Here is a 16,984-nt window from a genome sequence, read left to right on the forward strand (position 1 = left end):
ATAGAGTTGGTCCTAATCTCCAGAACCTATGTATAGGTTACCTTATTTGGCCAAAGAGACTTCGCAGATGAATTAAGGATCTTGAGATGGAAGAATATCCTGGGTTACTCTAGCAGAATTTCTGCTGCTCCTAAGCTGCACACAGATTGGGAAGTTATCTAAAGCAAAATGCTGCTGTAAATAGCGAATCTCACCAGGGTAGATTCTTATCTAGTTCCTCTCCACCTTTGGTTATTCTTCAGTGCTTTCTAACAGCCATTTTTTCTCCAGATTTAATTTTTATTTGTCTAACCAAAATACTCTGTCACTGTTGGCTTTTACTTCAAAATATTTAAAAAGCTGTGATACGTTTACACAACGGAATACTACTCAGCTGTTAAAAAGGAGGAAATCTGACCTTTTGCAACAGCATGGGTGGACTTGGAGAGTATTATGCTAAGTGAAATAAGCCAGTCAGAGAAAGACAAATACCATATGATTTCACTCATCTGTGGAATCGAATGAACAAAACAAACTTGAGGCAGACTCATGGATTCATAGAACAGACTGACAGCTGTCAGAGGGGAGGGGTTTGGGAGCTGGGTGAGAAGGGCAAAGGGATTAAGCAAAGAGTAAAAAGAAAGACTCATGGACACAAACAGTATGGTGATTGCCAGAGAGAAGGGGATGTAGAAGGAGGTAGTAGAGGGTAAAGGGGGGATAAATGGTGATGGAAGGAGGCTTGACTTGGGGTGATAAACACACAATACAATGATTCAGATGATGTATTGTAGAACTTTATACCCAAACCCAGCATAATTTAATTAACCAATGTCACTCCAATACATTCAATAAAAAATAAAATATGTTCAAAATGTTGGAAATGATATATTAAGAAGTTCAAAATTACCCAGATGCTCATATCTGGAGCCTAGCTGTGCATAGGACAAAGTAAAGCATATTTGGGCCTCAGTACAAAAAAGTGCACAGACTCTATGCCTCTTCAACCAGCTGCCGTCCCTGACGATTGCTGCCGACAGTTCTGTCCCACTGGCGAGTGGTGTAGGACAGAGCAGCCTGTGGCAGGTGGCTCGGGCCTTAGAACCCAGAGGGTGAGCAGCGGGTGCCCCACATCTAACCCCGTGGCACAGCCACCTGCCATCAGGCTTACGGCCTTCATTATGAGACACACGGACAGGAAGGATTTATGTGGCGGCTGGACAGTGGGATGATCCACGAGCGGACGCTGTATACTGTCCAGAAACAGAGCCACGGTGGGCAGGGCGGGGAGAAAAGTGCTTTTAAGGACATACAATTTCAAGCATGAGCCCAGTGGTAAGCAAGTTTACATTTGACAAAAGAGGGAGGGTGAGTGACAGGAGAAGAGGGGAGAGAAAGTCTTCCTATTACTCTCAGGTCCAAATTTCCTAAAATAACTTCTGTTGTGATTCCCCTTTATCAGTGAAGATTGAGACTTAGAGAGGTGACTGGCTTCAGCGACTCCAGCATGTTTCACATACCACCCGGGCGATATTGTGCTTTTTAGAAGTGAGCGGTCAAGTTGCTAAACCCGCTGCCTTGGATGGGCGACAATGTGGTCACTAAAGACGTGCAAGAGACACAGAGAAGGCGCCATTGTTTTAAAATCTCTAACTCTGCTCTCCCCACACTCAGAACCTATCCATCAATCAATCCTGCAGTCAGTTACCTAGAGTGGTGGTCAGCAAACTGCGGCTCGAGAGCCACATGCGGCTCTTTGGCCCCTTCAGTGTGGCTCTTCCACAAAATACCGACTTCTGTGCATGGGCCACGAAGTTTCAATCGCACTGTACGTACGCCCGCACGTGGTATTTTGTGGAAGAGCCACACTGAAGGGGCCAAAGAGCCGCATGTGGCTTGCGAGCCGTGGTTTGCCGACCACGGACCTAGAGTTTTAAGTGGGTCAAAAAGCCACTCTTAAAAAAAATAAAACCTATTCCTGGGAGGCTTATATATCCGTCATGCACATCATTGTATTCATTATTTTACTTACATGCTTCCCTCCTCATGGCTATCTGAGTGAGAAATGTGTCCTATTTTTTTTCCCCTTTGAAAAGGAAGGAGAGGCAACTGTGGGCCAGAGGCACTGGGCCGAGACCCTGGGGAAGCAGAGCAGGGCTTTAGGCACCAGAGAGTATCATGGTTTCTGAAGGCAGGAAGAGGGAAGAGGCCCCTTGTCGGGAATATATTAAAGACTCGTTTGCGTCTCTGGACTTCTCTAGGGTCTCTGTGCGGGCAAACCTGACCACTCTGGCCCCGTGAAAACGCTGCATGTGATGCTGCCGCCCCGGAGATGAGCTCGTCTCCTTTGGACCTGCCTTTCTCAGAGCTAGCCTCGCTGGGTTGACTCATGAAAAGAATTCATTTTGCAATATATACAAATATCGGCACCGTTACATGGTACACCTGAAACTCACATGACAAGTACATCCCATTTAAAAATTAACTACAAAAAAAGAATGGGCATTGTGCTTCCTGACAGCCGAACCACAGGCCTAGCCAGGCTTGTCCTGTGGTTTCAAACAACACGTGGCCCCTCCCAGCAGGCATCAGATCCATCATAACTGGGCAGAACCACTGAGAGGCAGGTGCCATATCTGGCATGCAGACAGTAAGGAACTGGGTTTTGTTTCAAATACCCTATGAAATGTGTAGTCAATCGTGTTGCCTTCTTTGTTTTGGTCCCCGGGACACTCAGATTGAAGCTCCGAAGTTTAAGGCTTTCTGACGTACATTTCTACACACTAACTTTATCCTTGACTCCATCTTAAAATTCCACCTTTTATTTTTGCCCTTTTGCTTTTTGTTTGTTTGTTTTGTTTGATATGCTGTGTAGCTTTGTATAAAGCCGACACAAATCCTTTTGGGAATGGGGGGGAGTAAATAAGCAAGGCCTCTTTGGATTATCTTTTTTTTTTCCCTGGAAATTTGGGTTTTTATTTATTATTTTCAAATCTTTATTGTTGAAAGTATTACATATATCCCATCCCCCCCAATCACCTCTTCTAGCCCCGCCCCCCCACACCCCTCATCCCAGGCCCTTCATCACCCTATTGTCTGTGTCCATGGGTTATGCATATATGCATACAAGTTCTTTGGTTGATCTCTTCCCACCCACCTACCTTCCCCCACCTTCCCTCTGAGATTCTGAAGTCTGTTCCATGATTCTACATCTCTGGATCTATTTTGTTCATCAGTTTATTTTATTCATTAGATTCCACATGCGAGTGAGATCATGTGATACTTGCCCTTCTCTGTCTCGCTTATTTCACTTAGCATAATACTCTCCAGGTCCCTTTATGCTGTCTCAAAGGGTAAGAGACTCTTATTTTTTACTGCTGCATAATATTCCTTGGTGTAGATATACCACAGTTTTTAATCCACTCATCTGCAGATGGGCACTTAGGCTGTTTCCAAATCTTAACTATTATAAATTGTGCTGCTATGAACACAGGGGTGCAAATATCCTTTCTGATTGGTGTTTCTGATTTCTTGGGATATATTCCTAGAAGTGGGATTACTGGGTCAAATGGGAGTTCCATTTTTAATTTTTTGAGGAAATTCCACACTGTTTTCTGTAATGGCTGCACCAGTCTGCATTCCCACCAGCAGTGCAAGAGGGTTCCATTTTCTCTACATCCTCTCCAGCACTTGTCATTTGTTGATGGTAGCTATTCTGGCAGATGTGAGGTGATACCTCACTGTCATTTTAATTTGCATCTCTCAGATGATCAGTGACTTTGAGCATTTTTTTCATATGTCACTTGGCCATCTGCATGTCCACTTTGGAGAAGTGTCTATTTGGGTCCTTTGCCCATTTTTAAATTGGATTGTTTGTTTTCCTATTGTTAAGTTGTTTGAGTTCCTTATATATTTTGGATATTAAACCTTTATCAGATATATCATTGCCAAATATATTCTCCCATACAGTGGGCTCCCTTTTCATTTTGTTGATGGTTTATTTTGCTGTGCAGAAGCTTTTTATTTTGATGTTATCTTTTAATAGCCTGAATGTGCCCTATTATTTGGCCAGAAGACCTGGAGCTGTTTGGTATCTTTTGTCAAATGAGCTAGAGTTGCCAGGAGCATGACTTTTAAGTAGGAAAAAAATTTTTTTAATGTGCCCAGTGGTCTCCTGCCCATCTCAATGCTGAGTCTCCTTTGTTTTGCTTTTATTTTTTCATTCCTTCCTGTCCAGACCAAATTGCTCTAGTAGCCTTTTTATAAATTCTGATTTAAATCTCTCTCCAAGTTTATAAATAGTGTCAACTAGCTTCTCTCTAACTGTATAAAAGTTGAAGTTGGAGAAAATAAGGAAAATTGATGAAACATATTCCAGTTTGACAAATCATCAAAGCTCCTTTTTTTAGTGATTAAATTAAAAGGCAGGCTTATTTGTTAGGTTGAAGAATGCCTATTCCCATGGCTTAAACAAGTGCACAGACAACTTCCATGAATGGTTTAGGCACAACTCTCTTAATAATGTCCTTATAAAACATTTCTGACCCACCACCAATCAACCTATATTTATCAAGTGTTCAAGATATCATTCTCCACACCCAAGGGATTGCAAAGTAAGTCACCCCAGTTCTTGCCCTCCAAGAGCCCACTGTGTGGGGTGGGAAGTGGTGTGTGTGGAGAGGCAGACAGAAAGATGAGGAAACACATATACTGCCAGACAGAATGAGTGAGAGGCCACGAAGAGGGATGAACATTTGTGAGGGCAGAAGAGGGTCTGGTTTGGGGGCAAGATGGGCGCTGGCTTCATGGAAGAAGGTGGTTTCGATGTGGGGAACAGTGAGAAAGCACCAGGGAGGCCCCTGGAGAGCCTCGAGTTCAGGGAGGAGGTGCTTATTCTCAATTCTGCAGGAAGGGGAGGGGCCCTGGGAATCTGGAACCGGAGAGGGGTGTGCTTAATCTGATAGCAGACGAACTTTTATTTTATTCAGACTCGAGGGTAGGTTTTATGGCCTGTGACAAAACTAGCAAACTGTTTTCCAAAAAAGAAGTGGGATGAGAAACGTTAAGTCCCAAGGGATACTCCTGCAAGCTGATAATGAACCCATTTCTTCTTGCACTACCATGGCCTTGTTTTGATTTTATAAGATACATAAATAGCTTGAATCGGGGAGAGGGGTAACCAGAAGTTAAACAGCATGTTTGGGAGGGCAGTTGCTCTTAGCCAAGCAACATGACATTTTAACCTCCCTTCTTTCATTTGGATTGCCTGGATCCGCCTCCAAGAAGGGTGCTGACATTTTAATAGTATCATTACACAACAAGCTTCCTTTGATTTTACTGACTTTTCCCTCTGACTTGCAGCTTTCCTGACATGACCGAATTCCCCGTCAGGAATAACCCTCAAATTAAATTGCCGCCTTCACTTCTCCAGCCCCTAAAGTTAAGGAAGCAAAATGTTTCTAAGATCTCCTTTGGCTTTTTATTCTCGGGTCAAATCTTCTGCTCTTGTTATATTATTGATGCAGCATTTTATGTTCCCAGACCACCTGCATGGCTTTCCTATCAAATAATGCCCCTATTAGCACAAAGGATCATTTCAGCGACATTTCCTCAGCAGACGTTTCATTAGGAGGGAAAAATAACAGAGGCGGACGGGGGAGATAAGGTATAGGAACTAAGGCCAGGAAGTTTGGTACAAAGAAATCATTAAATAGGATCTAAAATTTTGTCACTTGTATAATAATGTATGTATCTAGGAGTCTCGGGGTCAAAGACAGGCAAGGCAGAGACAGATGTGAGGAGACAAAGGATGTGGTCTGTCTGTAGGTAGGTAAGTGAACACGAGAGACTGAAAAAGAGACACGAGTTCTTTCTCTCTTTTCTTTGGTTCTTTTGGGCTGGGCCCCATCCTGCTGGGCCTCCCTGGTTGGAGGTGCAGAGGATTCTCAGGCTGTGGCTCCCTACCCCAGAGCTTCCTAAGGGTCAACCATCACTACAGTCTGGAACAATTCCAGGAGTATTACTGACTCGGGCTGTTACCCTCGAAGTGGAAATACTTACTTCTGCATGGAGGGAATATGGGTCATTGCTATTGTTTAAAATATATTTTTATTGATTTCAAAGAGGAAGGGAGAGGGAGAGAGAGACAGAAACATTAATAATGAGAGAGAATCGTCAATCGGCTGCCTTCTGCATGCCCCCTACTGGGGATCAAATCCACAACCCGGACATGTATCCTGACCAGAAATCTAACTGTAACCGCCTAGTCCATAGGTTGACGCTCAACCACTGAGCCACACCGGCTGTGCAGTTATTGCTATTTTATTCTTTATTTGTGTGCATTTAAAATTTTCCAACCCAAAGTTTTCTCTTAAAAATAGATCCTAACCCTGCGTGTTTTCTTTTTTAAAAAAGCAGTAGCTTATATAAGAAGATGGTAATCCTTCTATAGCAGTAATTCTTCACATTTTATTATCAGCCTCTTGTAAGAAGCATTGGGAATCCTCATTTTCACTTCCAGTCATGTGTCCCATAACAATGTTTTGGTCAATGATGGACCACATATACAATGGTGGTCCCATAAGATTATAATGAAGCTGATAAATTCCTATCGCCTAGTGACACTGAAGCCATCATCACATCATAGTGCAGTGGGTTAGCTCATGTGTTTGTGGTGATGCTGGTCTAAACAAACCTACTGCACTGTCAGTCCTATATGAGTATAGCATGTACAATTATGTACAGTATATGATACTTGACAATGAGCAACTATGTTCCTGGTTTATATATTTCCTATATTATACTTTTCATAGTTACCTTAGAGTGTGCTCTTTCTACTTATAGAAAAATGGTTACTGTAAAACAGTAGCTGTGTTCCACCAGCAGCAGCCTCACATACCTTATGTTTACCATGTCTCTTGTGCTTAATTTAATCTCGTGTTGTTTTGTGTGGCAAGATGCTGTACAGGCTTGTAGCCAAGGAGCAGCTATACCATACAGCCTCAGTGTGTAGTAGGCTGTTCCATCTAGGTTTGTGTAAGTACACTCTGTGATATTCACAGAACAATGAAAATTACCTATGCATTTCTCAGAACCTAATCCCATGTTAAGAGGCACATGACTATATTTGACTTCATTAAACAATGACTCATATTTGCTCATGTGTCATCCTTTGATAAGCTCATTTCAGCTCAACAAATGTTTATTGAATGAGTATTATGGGCCTGCAATGGGCTGGGTACTAGGGTGAATGAGACTTGCCATAGCTCTATTCATGTGGGAAATTATCCTCTCTCTAAGAGTTCTCTGAAGCAAGAAAACTTTACATTGACTCAAAGCTTTAAAAAAAAATACTCTCTATCATCAGCGTTGCATGTAGACAAGAGCTCATGTCCTCCTCCTGCAGTCTTCCTACAGGACGGTGACTGCTGGGGCCTTGCTGGAAGGAAGGGGGCTGGGCAGGATGACCTTCAAAGGCCAAGCGTTTTTCTCTTCTGTTGGTCTAGCCCTATTCAACAGCATAACGTCAAGCCCAAGTGATGGCATCGTAATGAAAGACAACAATTAATCCAGGAAATTGACAATCAGATTTCTTCACAAACTAATCACAGTTTCTACTTACTTCCGCATTTTAAACTCCTTTACCCATTGTGAGTCCAAGGTCAGAGTAGTGACGGTCAGTAACTCATTTTAACTGTATAGAGAATGGGACTAACCCAGTGGTCAGCAAACTGCGGCCCCTTGAGTGTGGCTCTTCCACAAAATATCACGTGCGGGCGCGCACGTACAGTGCGATTGAAACTTTGTGGCCACATTCAAGGGCCAAAGAGCCCCATGTGGCTTGAGAGCCGGGGTTTGCCGACCACGGGACTAGCCAATAAAAGGAACTTGATAAGCACTGACTGAGGGAGAGGATGAAGAAGAGGTGGGCACAGGTGAGAGAGGAAGGTGATGAGAGCCATTGGAAGTGCCAGAAAAGCGCTTGGAGGTAGGGAAGGGGCCTGGGGGCCTCCTAGGGGGATCCTGTGTCCACAGAAAGAGCTTCTGTTTTGCAGTGGCCGCATGGAGGCTGTCTGGAAGCCCTGCTGGGACCTGTCCCTTCGTATTGGCAGAACGTTGGCCTTCACAGAGCCAGGCCAACTCTGGAACACTCAGACTTACTTTGGGGCAGTTGGAGAAGTAGGAATGTGGAAGTAAAAGGTAGAAAAATAACTCTGAGTCACTTGGGTTCTTTTGTTTATTTTTTACCTGCACCATAGAGACTTTTGACCCTGATCTTTAACACGCCCTTTTAGTACACTCTTGACCTTGACTTTTAACACACTCAACCCTGGGACAATCCCTCCTCCATGCATTAGTTTCCAGATTGAAAACGGGATACCATCTATTGTTGGAGTGAGTCATTTAACTGCCATTTGCCTCCACATCAGATCCCCACTTTGTAATCTGGCTGGGCTGTTCAGAAGTCACTACTTGACCTACGAACTCCCTCTCCTCATGGCAAACATTTTTTCCCCCTACATCCTCCATTTTCTCCATTTTGACCCCTTCTCTCTCAAGGGGTGACCTCATCTCCTTTTCTGTTCTTTTCTTTCTTCTTTTCTTTTCTTCCTCTTCTTTTCTTTTTTCTTTTCTTTTCTTTTCTTTCCTTTCCTTTCCTTTTCTTGTTTGTTAATCCTCACCTGAGGGTATTTCTTCCATTGCTTTTCAGAAAGAGGGGAAAGGAGAGAGAAACACCAATGTGACAGAGACACATTGATTGGTTGCCTCCCACATGTGACCAAACTGGGGGTGAGGAGCAAACCCACAACCCAGGTACATGCCCTTGACCAGGAATCAAACCTGAGATCTTCGGTATGCAGTCCGGTGCACTAACCACTGAACAACAGCGGCCAGGGCTATCTCATTTTCTACTAGGAGAGGAGCCATCTTCTGTGTGTTAGTTTCCTCAGTTTCCCTTCTTTGTATTCAAAATTGGTCACTTCTTTCATTTCTTTTTTGTTACAGACAGACTCGAGGATGACCCCCAATAATTCCTGCCTCCTGGTATTCAGAGCCTTGTGGACTTCCTTTTCTTGAGTGTGGGAGGGACCTGTGACTTGTTTCGAACCAGAATTTGGCAAAAGTGATGTCACTCCTGTGATCTCATGATGTAAAATTATAACTTTCATCTTGCTAGCAGACTTCCTCTACTGACTCTCTCCCTTTCTGGCTTTGATGAAATAACCCACCATATGGAGAGTCCCACATGGCAATAAACTTGGGGAAGCCTCCAGCTGACAGCCAGCATGGAAATGAGATCCTTAGTCTGATAACATGCAAGGAACTGAATCCCGCCAACAACCACAGAGTGTGAAAGTGGATTCTTCCCCATTCAAGCCTCAGATGAGGCCCCAGCCCTGGCCAATACTTTGATTGCAGCCTCGTAAGAGACCCTGAAACACAGGACCCACTAAGCCATGCCCAGGTTCCCGACCTACCATTCGCCCAGTCATCCAGATGAGAAAGTGGGGTCCATTACATTAGTGTCAGCATGTGCTGTGCCATCCAGTAGGCCAGACACTCATATCGCAGGCCAATATGAGTCAGTTTGGTGCAATAAGCAGTGTGATGGAGAAATGTACTGGGTCTATTGTTCATTTTTCCAAAATGGAAATATCTAGTTTTTATGATTCTTAAACTATTACACATCCATTATAAAAATTTGATTAAGTAAATAAATTGAGTAGAAAATGAAAGTTACCCATAACCTCACATTCAAGAGAGAACTGTTTTTTGAACAAACAAAACAAAAACAGACTCATAGAAACAAAGACTAAAGCGATGGTGGCCAGAGGGGAGGAGTCGGGTGATGGGTGAAAAAGGTGAAGGGGAATATAGCCAATAATATTGTGATAAGTTTACATGGTGACAGGTGATTACTAGAATTAGTGGGATGATCACATTATAAGGTATAAAAATGTCAAATTACAATATTGTAAACCTGAAACTAATATAGCTAATAATACTGTGCACCAACTATACTTAAATTAAAAAAATTTTTTTTTAAAGAAATAGCTATTATTAACAGGTTGGTGTACATTCCTCCAGACCTTTCTATGCAGCTTTAAAGATAGCTAACATTTACTGAATTCTTTTTATGGACTAGACATCCTGCAGTGTTCTTTAAAGTGAACGAATTTTAACCTCACAGTGATCCTCTGAGGTAGGTACTACTAATATCCCCATTTTTATAGACAAGGAAACTGAGGTTTAAAGAGGTCAAATAAAACCCCATTGGTTGTAAGATATCTATCAGCCAACTTAGGCTGAGTTATGCTATAGTATCAACAGCTCAGTGGCTGACAATAATGAAGGTTTGTTTCTTGCTTATGCCAATGACCCGTGCCAACCATGTGTGTATCTGCTCCAGGCTGTCTTCTTTCCAGAACCCACGCTGAAGCCTAAGGAGCCCTCTCTATCGAGGAGGTAGCCGATCACCAGAATCTCAGGAAAAGAGCACACGGCAGGAGTCAATGATGGCTCTTAAAGCATCTGCTCAGAAGGGGCATACCTCACTACTGCTCGCAAGCAGGTCACATGACCAGCCTGGCACCACTGAACAGGAAAGAAAAACCTTCCCCAGGAAGAGACAGTAAGTACCTCCAACAATAACACAATGCACTGAAAGGACTGAGCTTACAGTGGGATCCAGTCTGCTTTAGGGCTCAACAGCTCAACTACATGCATATATATTTTTTATTCTTACAGGTGGGAACTCTCCACACACTGTTGAATCACCTCCTTGTCAATGTAATCTGTACTGGACTTCGTGCTCTATTTGTTCACACAGACGTGGAGCTTTCTTTTTTTAAGGTTGCAGAGTTTCCTCTGAGATCTCCACCATTCCACCTGCTGCAATCCTCCTCATCCCTAAGGTCCCACTTGGAGGCCTCACCCCGCGGATGACCTCGCCTCTTCAGCGCTCCGGGTGCGTTCGGTTTTCACGGCCCTTCTGTCACGTACGTGCCTTGTCTCAGAGGCGCTGGTATACGTGTCTGTCTCCTCCACTAGGTTTTGAGCAACTTGAAGCAGGAATCGTCTACCTAGAGATAAGGATTTTTATCTCCCTGGGCCTGGACATGCTCGACAGAGATGAGATCTTGCCTGTTGACTTTGCAATGTTGTGGAATTCTCCTCTGCGCTCTCTGTCACGCCGTGGCCTACACTGGGTTCTTCTGTACTATTTAAACGTAGTGACCCCTTCAGGGCTCCTGCAGAATTTGTTGTTCAAAGGAGTCCTCAAATAGTTCCGCCTTCCCACACATTAAAATGAGAGCAGCAATAACAACATTGGGAAAACAAAGCGGCAAATAGTTATCAATACCTCCCTTCTTCCCCCTTCAAGGAAGAATACTGCAGGAAAAACACAAATATAATTATTCTAAATTCATACCATCATCAACTTTTCCCCTCCGCTCTTCACAGCAGAAGTTACTCAGTGAGTGGCAACCTGTAAGACAGAGCTGGGGGAACAATGCTGGGCGGAGCACGGGGGAAGCCCAGTGCAGGAGCACTTGCTAACTGCCCAAGAGCCGGTCTTGCCATGTGGACTCACATGCACAACACTCTCGGGGTGGAAAAGCTCCCAGTCTGGGGCCCAGGATGTTGATTTTTTACGAGAGCGGTGAGTAAAACCAGTTTCCTAATCTGCACCGCAAGCGGGGGGTGGAGGGGGGGCACCCGACTTTGAGGGGAGCCCTTCTCTGACACAAAGGCCACAGCCATCTGGAAGGACAGCCCCCGGAGCCGATCCGCCGCAGGTCCTCACATTGCAGTGGATTTATTAACTTATTCCGGCACCAGCAGGAATCAGCGTGTCCTCTTCATCTAATTCTTACTGAGCACCTGTGTAAGCGGCACTGCGAGGCCTCCGGGAGAGGCCCCAGGGACAAACACCGCATCGCCTCTGGTCCCCAGGCCAGCTTTCCACCACAGGAGGGGCTTTGGGAAAGGTGTGAGCAGAGCCCAGAGCACCCCGAACTAACACAACTTCGAAGAAGGTGATCTGTGTGCAGTGGACTGTCAGGTCCTTGATGGTGAGACGGTGCTCTCAGGGCCCCCACCCACCTTCCTCACCGTCTGTCCCCTGCCCAGGCCCTGGAGGGCATGACAGATGTCGGCTCTCAGTCTGCCCTCTGTGAGGCCGCCGGCTGGGTGCTCAGAGCACTCCCACCCCAGGCACCGGGCTCCGCGGAGAAGGAGCTCCCTGCCTGGCCCCAGCCCGGGCCAGGCTGTTATCACCACTCGCCACGCCGCTTCCTGTCACATATCCTGTGCCAACGCCGTGTCAAGCCCATCTCACATTTTTCAAAATGTCTTTAGCATCATTTCCTGAGTCTGAACTTCTGCTGGTGCTGCAAAACGGCATCGAAGCTGAGAACTCTCTCTCCAAGCTTCCCGCGGGGTGACCGGACCCCCAGCCCCCCAGAGGCAGGAGCAAACGCTCTCCTCTTATCAGTGCGAGAGGCGGCCCAGCTTTCCTGTGAAACCCCGGCAGTTTGCAAACCAGAGCGGGGCTGTGTGTTTTTATCTAAGTAAAGACCTGCCCTTCCAGTAAAAAAAAAAAAAAAAAGAGAAATCATGTAAGAATGACACTCTCCCCGCGCAATTTAGCACCAGATCATTCTGCACAGCCATTCCTCCTCGGAGGCGAGGAGGAGGCACATGAGAGCCCTAGGAGTCTGGCTCAGCGCACAGGCGATGCGCAGCCCAGCTCCCCGTGAGTGATGCTGCCTGACAAGATTTCTTCTCCCTTTAGCCTTTTTCCTAACCCTTTCAGCCCCACCGGCTGACATCACCCTGGTTGGATTTAAATAGCTAACTGTGCCAGGTTCTCCTGGATACAAAGCACCCATTGGCCACCTCCCCACCTGGCCTCTACCTACTGAAAGGCAGGAGGTAGAGCGCCCCGGCCAATGGCTGCCGGAGCCCAGCGGCTGCTGGAGTCCAGTGGGTTTTCTGTCACCAAGGGAGGGAAATTCAGAGGCCCGAGAGGTCTGAACGGTGCGTGGCGGTACTCGCCTGCCCAGGCAATGGGTCGCGCTGTGCTCACGTCACTGTGTCCTGGGCATAAAGGGGAAAGACAGTACACATCCTTTGTCCCGCCCGCACTGCAAGCAGATCATAAAATCTGACTCGATGGCTAACGGGCAGAATAATGTTAGCTCAAAGGAAAAAAGAGAAATAAAAGATGGAGAGGAGATCTCGGCAGCCATTCCCCTTTCATTGTAAGCGTCCGTGAGCTGCATCCTTGGGGCAGTGACATATAAATATCAAGCTGAGTTTAACTCCATTGTGCTCAACAGTGAACACGTTTCATTATTTCAGCGGGTTCTTTAAAGTAGTAAATTCCGAGTTTAGCAGTCTGCTAGGCTGCTTCAATATGAATTCTGATAAGAAAAAAAGTCTAAGAGAAAACTGAGGAAGGTAAGAGTGAGACTAATGTAACCCACTGGAATCATATCCTAGAATTTTAATTAAGTAAATTTTAAAGCACTGGAGAGGCATCTGCACACATGGTAGGCTAAAACTTACTAGGCTGTGTTTAATGCCGAAATCAGCATTCATAGGAAACCTGGAAAACCTTTACCGTACGTGTGCAACCAGCAGAGAAAGTGAACCCACGGGGAGCAGGAGATGGGACCGCCTATTCAGAAAAGCATTATTAAAATCCTTGCAGAAGGTATGAGGTCTGTGATAAAGTATAATGGAAATTACACATACAGTGCACACATGACTTTTATAAAGAGATTAAGCCACAATCAATTTGGAAGCTAAGAATACAACTGAAAGCTCATTCCATTTTATAAGAAATAAAACGAATCCCTGTGAAGTCACTTACTCATACAACTGGATACTTGGGGAGGACTCTACATGGTCCAGGCAGTCCCGTGTTAGCTAGTTCAGCTCGCTTTCCAGCCCCCACACCTTGTCAGGCCAGGCCTGGGCACTGTCACTGATTAGGGTCAAGCACTTCAAACAGTTATATTCAGGAATATACAGGTGATGGGTTAGAAAAACAACCCACTTTGGACGTCGCTGAGGCCTCTAACTAGAACACATTCACAGTCCTACCATTTGAATGCAGGCTCCTAGATCTCACCGTGAAGTCAGATAACTTCCTCATTCCAAATCACTAATGCGTAAGCCATGAGTAGTAACTTTACACTTTGGTGCTTCCTAAATGAAATGTGATTTTCCTTGTTGAGGTGTAAGAATGCTGGGTAGAATGTTAGTTACACTATTCTTTATTCTTCATTCTATATTTAAACTATTTCACAGCTTTTAAAGCGTGCATCCCATCTGACCCAATGATTCTCCTTATATGGGAATTTATTCCATAGCTACGCTTACATATAAGCATTGTCTGAAACAACAAAAGATTGCAAGCAGCCTAAAAGATCTTTACAAAGAACTGGCCTGGATACTATGCTGTATCCATACGGGGAAACGACGCTGCCATCCAAAGACAGAGGCGGTACTCCCTGCGGTGGCAGAGTGGTCGCCGCCATCCATTAAGAGACAGAAAGAAGCAAGGAGCAGAGCTGAATGCACAAACCCTGCCATCTCTATTTAAATAAAACAACTTGATAAGTGCTTGCAGGGAGTTACCTCTAGAAGGCTATGTCCTGCTCACTCTCCCATTTCCCTCCTCCCACTCCCGCCCCCCTCCCCCCAAAAAAAGACAGCAGTGGCCTCCAGAGAGGGATAGAGTGGCTGGGAACAGGAATTGCTTTTAGTAACCAGTATTTTTTTTCCCAGTTTATGTCAGCTTTAAAGAGATACCACTTGATGAGGTTTGATAAATGGATGTTATGCTCTTTTGAACTCTGATTTTTGTGCATGTATTACAAAAAAATGATTTTAATGAAAATATCTTTTTGAGCTAGATTCTTCAGAAGTTTTATGGAGCCAAGTATTCACATAAGCTACCTTCTTTGATCTGTGAGCTAGTAGTAGAAGGTGGCCACTCTGGGAAGATGAGTTATTCTGATCTTTCATAAAAGTAAATGTCCCGCTTGGTAGAGAATCACCTGGGAAGGTGTGAGGTCCAGTTTGGTGGTGGGGGAGGGAGGGGACCAGGAGAAGAGAGAGCCAGGAAGACAATCTTACTTGTAGGAGTTAAAAGCATCTTCACCTCTGCTATGGCCTGAGTGGATATGCCCCCCAAAATTCAGATGTTGAAACCTAAGTGATGGTATCAGGAAGTAGGGCCTTTGGGAGGTGACTCAGTTTAGATGAGGACCTGAAGGGAGGGCCCCCATGATGGGATTAGTGGTCTTATAAAAAGAGGAGACACTAGCGCTTCCTCTCTCCTATATGAGAGGGTACAGCAAGATGACCCTCTACAAACCAGGAGAAGGGCCCTCCCCAGAGGCACCCTGATCTCGAATTTCCCAGCCACCAGAACCGTGAGAAATTAATTTCTGTCGTTCAAGCCACCCAATCTATGGGATTCTGTTATGACAGCCCGGACTGACGAAGACAGCCGAGGACAGAGGATGAGACAGAAATCTCCCTGTTTTATAATCACCATATCGACATCCTGAAATGCCCGTTGATGGCCAGTGTTTTCAGACCCCTCTCTAAAGAGAGATAAGCGTCACACTGTGTGCTAAAGCCAATGTGATGCCCTGACTCTACCTCCGTCAGCCCAGGAGGTGGACTTCCATCCCCTCGAGTGGTCTGAAATTTACGATGTCCACTTGGTCAGAGTGCCGTGGCCCTGCTCACCAAGAAGACCCGATGAGGAACAGGCAGCAAAGGCAGGAGGACCACGGCAGAGCCACGGCAATGAGCTGAGGAGGCCGCAGCGTGGGACGTGGGCCATTAACTCCATCAGAGAGCCGGGCTGGAGCCTAACTGTGAAGGAGGAAGAGGCTGAGCTCATTGAAATGGTCCCGCCTGTGCTATCCAAGGGGTCAGCCTGTGACCGGCACTGTTGTCTCATCCTCTGTTTCACGTGTATGCAGTCTGTTTCCTGGCCTAGAATGCAAACTCCCAAGGGAAGAGAATCTTTTCTCATCCTCCTCTTCATTCTCTCTTTTTAAGAATGTATCTTTATTATTGAAAGTATTACAGATGTCCCCTCCCCACCCCCATTGACCCCCTCCTTCCTGCTCCCGCCCCCTCCCCCAGCCTTCACCTCACTATTGTCTGTGTCCATAGGTTATCTACACTAATAAAAGACAAAGATGCTAATTGACTGTACCTTTGCTACGCCCACCAGCCAATCAGAAGAGTATGCAAATTAACCCAACAAAGATGGCGGTTAATTTGCATACACAGGCACCCAGCGAAGACTGAAGACAGTGTAGAAGGAAGCCAAGCACTGCAGAAGGGAGCCAAGCAGCAGAGAAGGGAACAGATAGGAGGTAGCAGAGATGGGAATGGAGCTGAGGCAGCGGACATGGGAAGGAGCGAAGTGGCGGAGAAGGGAGGGAGCGAAGCAGTGGAAAAGGGAGCGAGGCAGTGGAGAAGGGAGGGAGCAAAGCAGTGGAGAAGGGAGAGAGCCGAGGTGGCAGAGAAGGGAGGGAGCTGAGGGCGAAGTGGCAAAGGGAGGGAGCGAGGCTGCGGAGAAGGGAGCGAAGCCTGCCTCGGTGGGCTCCGCTCCCTTCTCTGCTTCGCTCCGGTGTCAGGAAGCCCTATTCTTTCAGGAATCTTCCTGCAATGGGCCTCTAGTGTATATATATATATATATATATATATATATATATATATATATATGTTATTTGGTTAATCTTTCCCCCCTCCCCTCTTGAGATTCTTCAGTCTGTCGCTTCCATGTCTCTGGATCGATTTTGTTTGTCAGTTTATTTTATTTATTAGATTCTATCCCTAAGCATTCAGCAAACATGAAGGAAGGAAGGATGGAGGGAGGGAGGGCAGAACTATTGCCTCAGTGTCAGTGGAATTGTTAAGGTAAATATACGGTAAGGTAAGCATAAAATTTAAATTAAGTGGA

The sequence above is a fragment of the Myotis yumanensis genome, unplaced genomic scaffold (genome assembly GCF_028538775.1).
Source record: "Myotis yumanensis isolate MYYU_CA2020_CCGP unplaced genomic scaffold, mMyoYum1.0.hap1 SCAF_6, whole genome shotgun sequence".
Lineage (NCBI taxonomy): Eukaryota > Metazoa > Chordata > Mammalia > Chiroptera > Vespertilionidae > Myotis > Myotis yumanensis.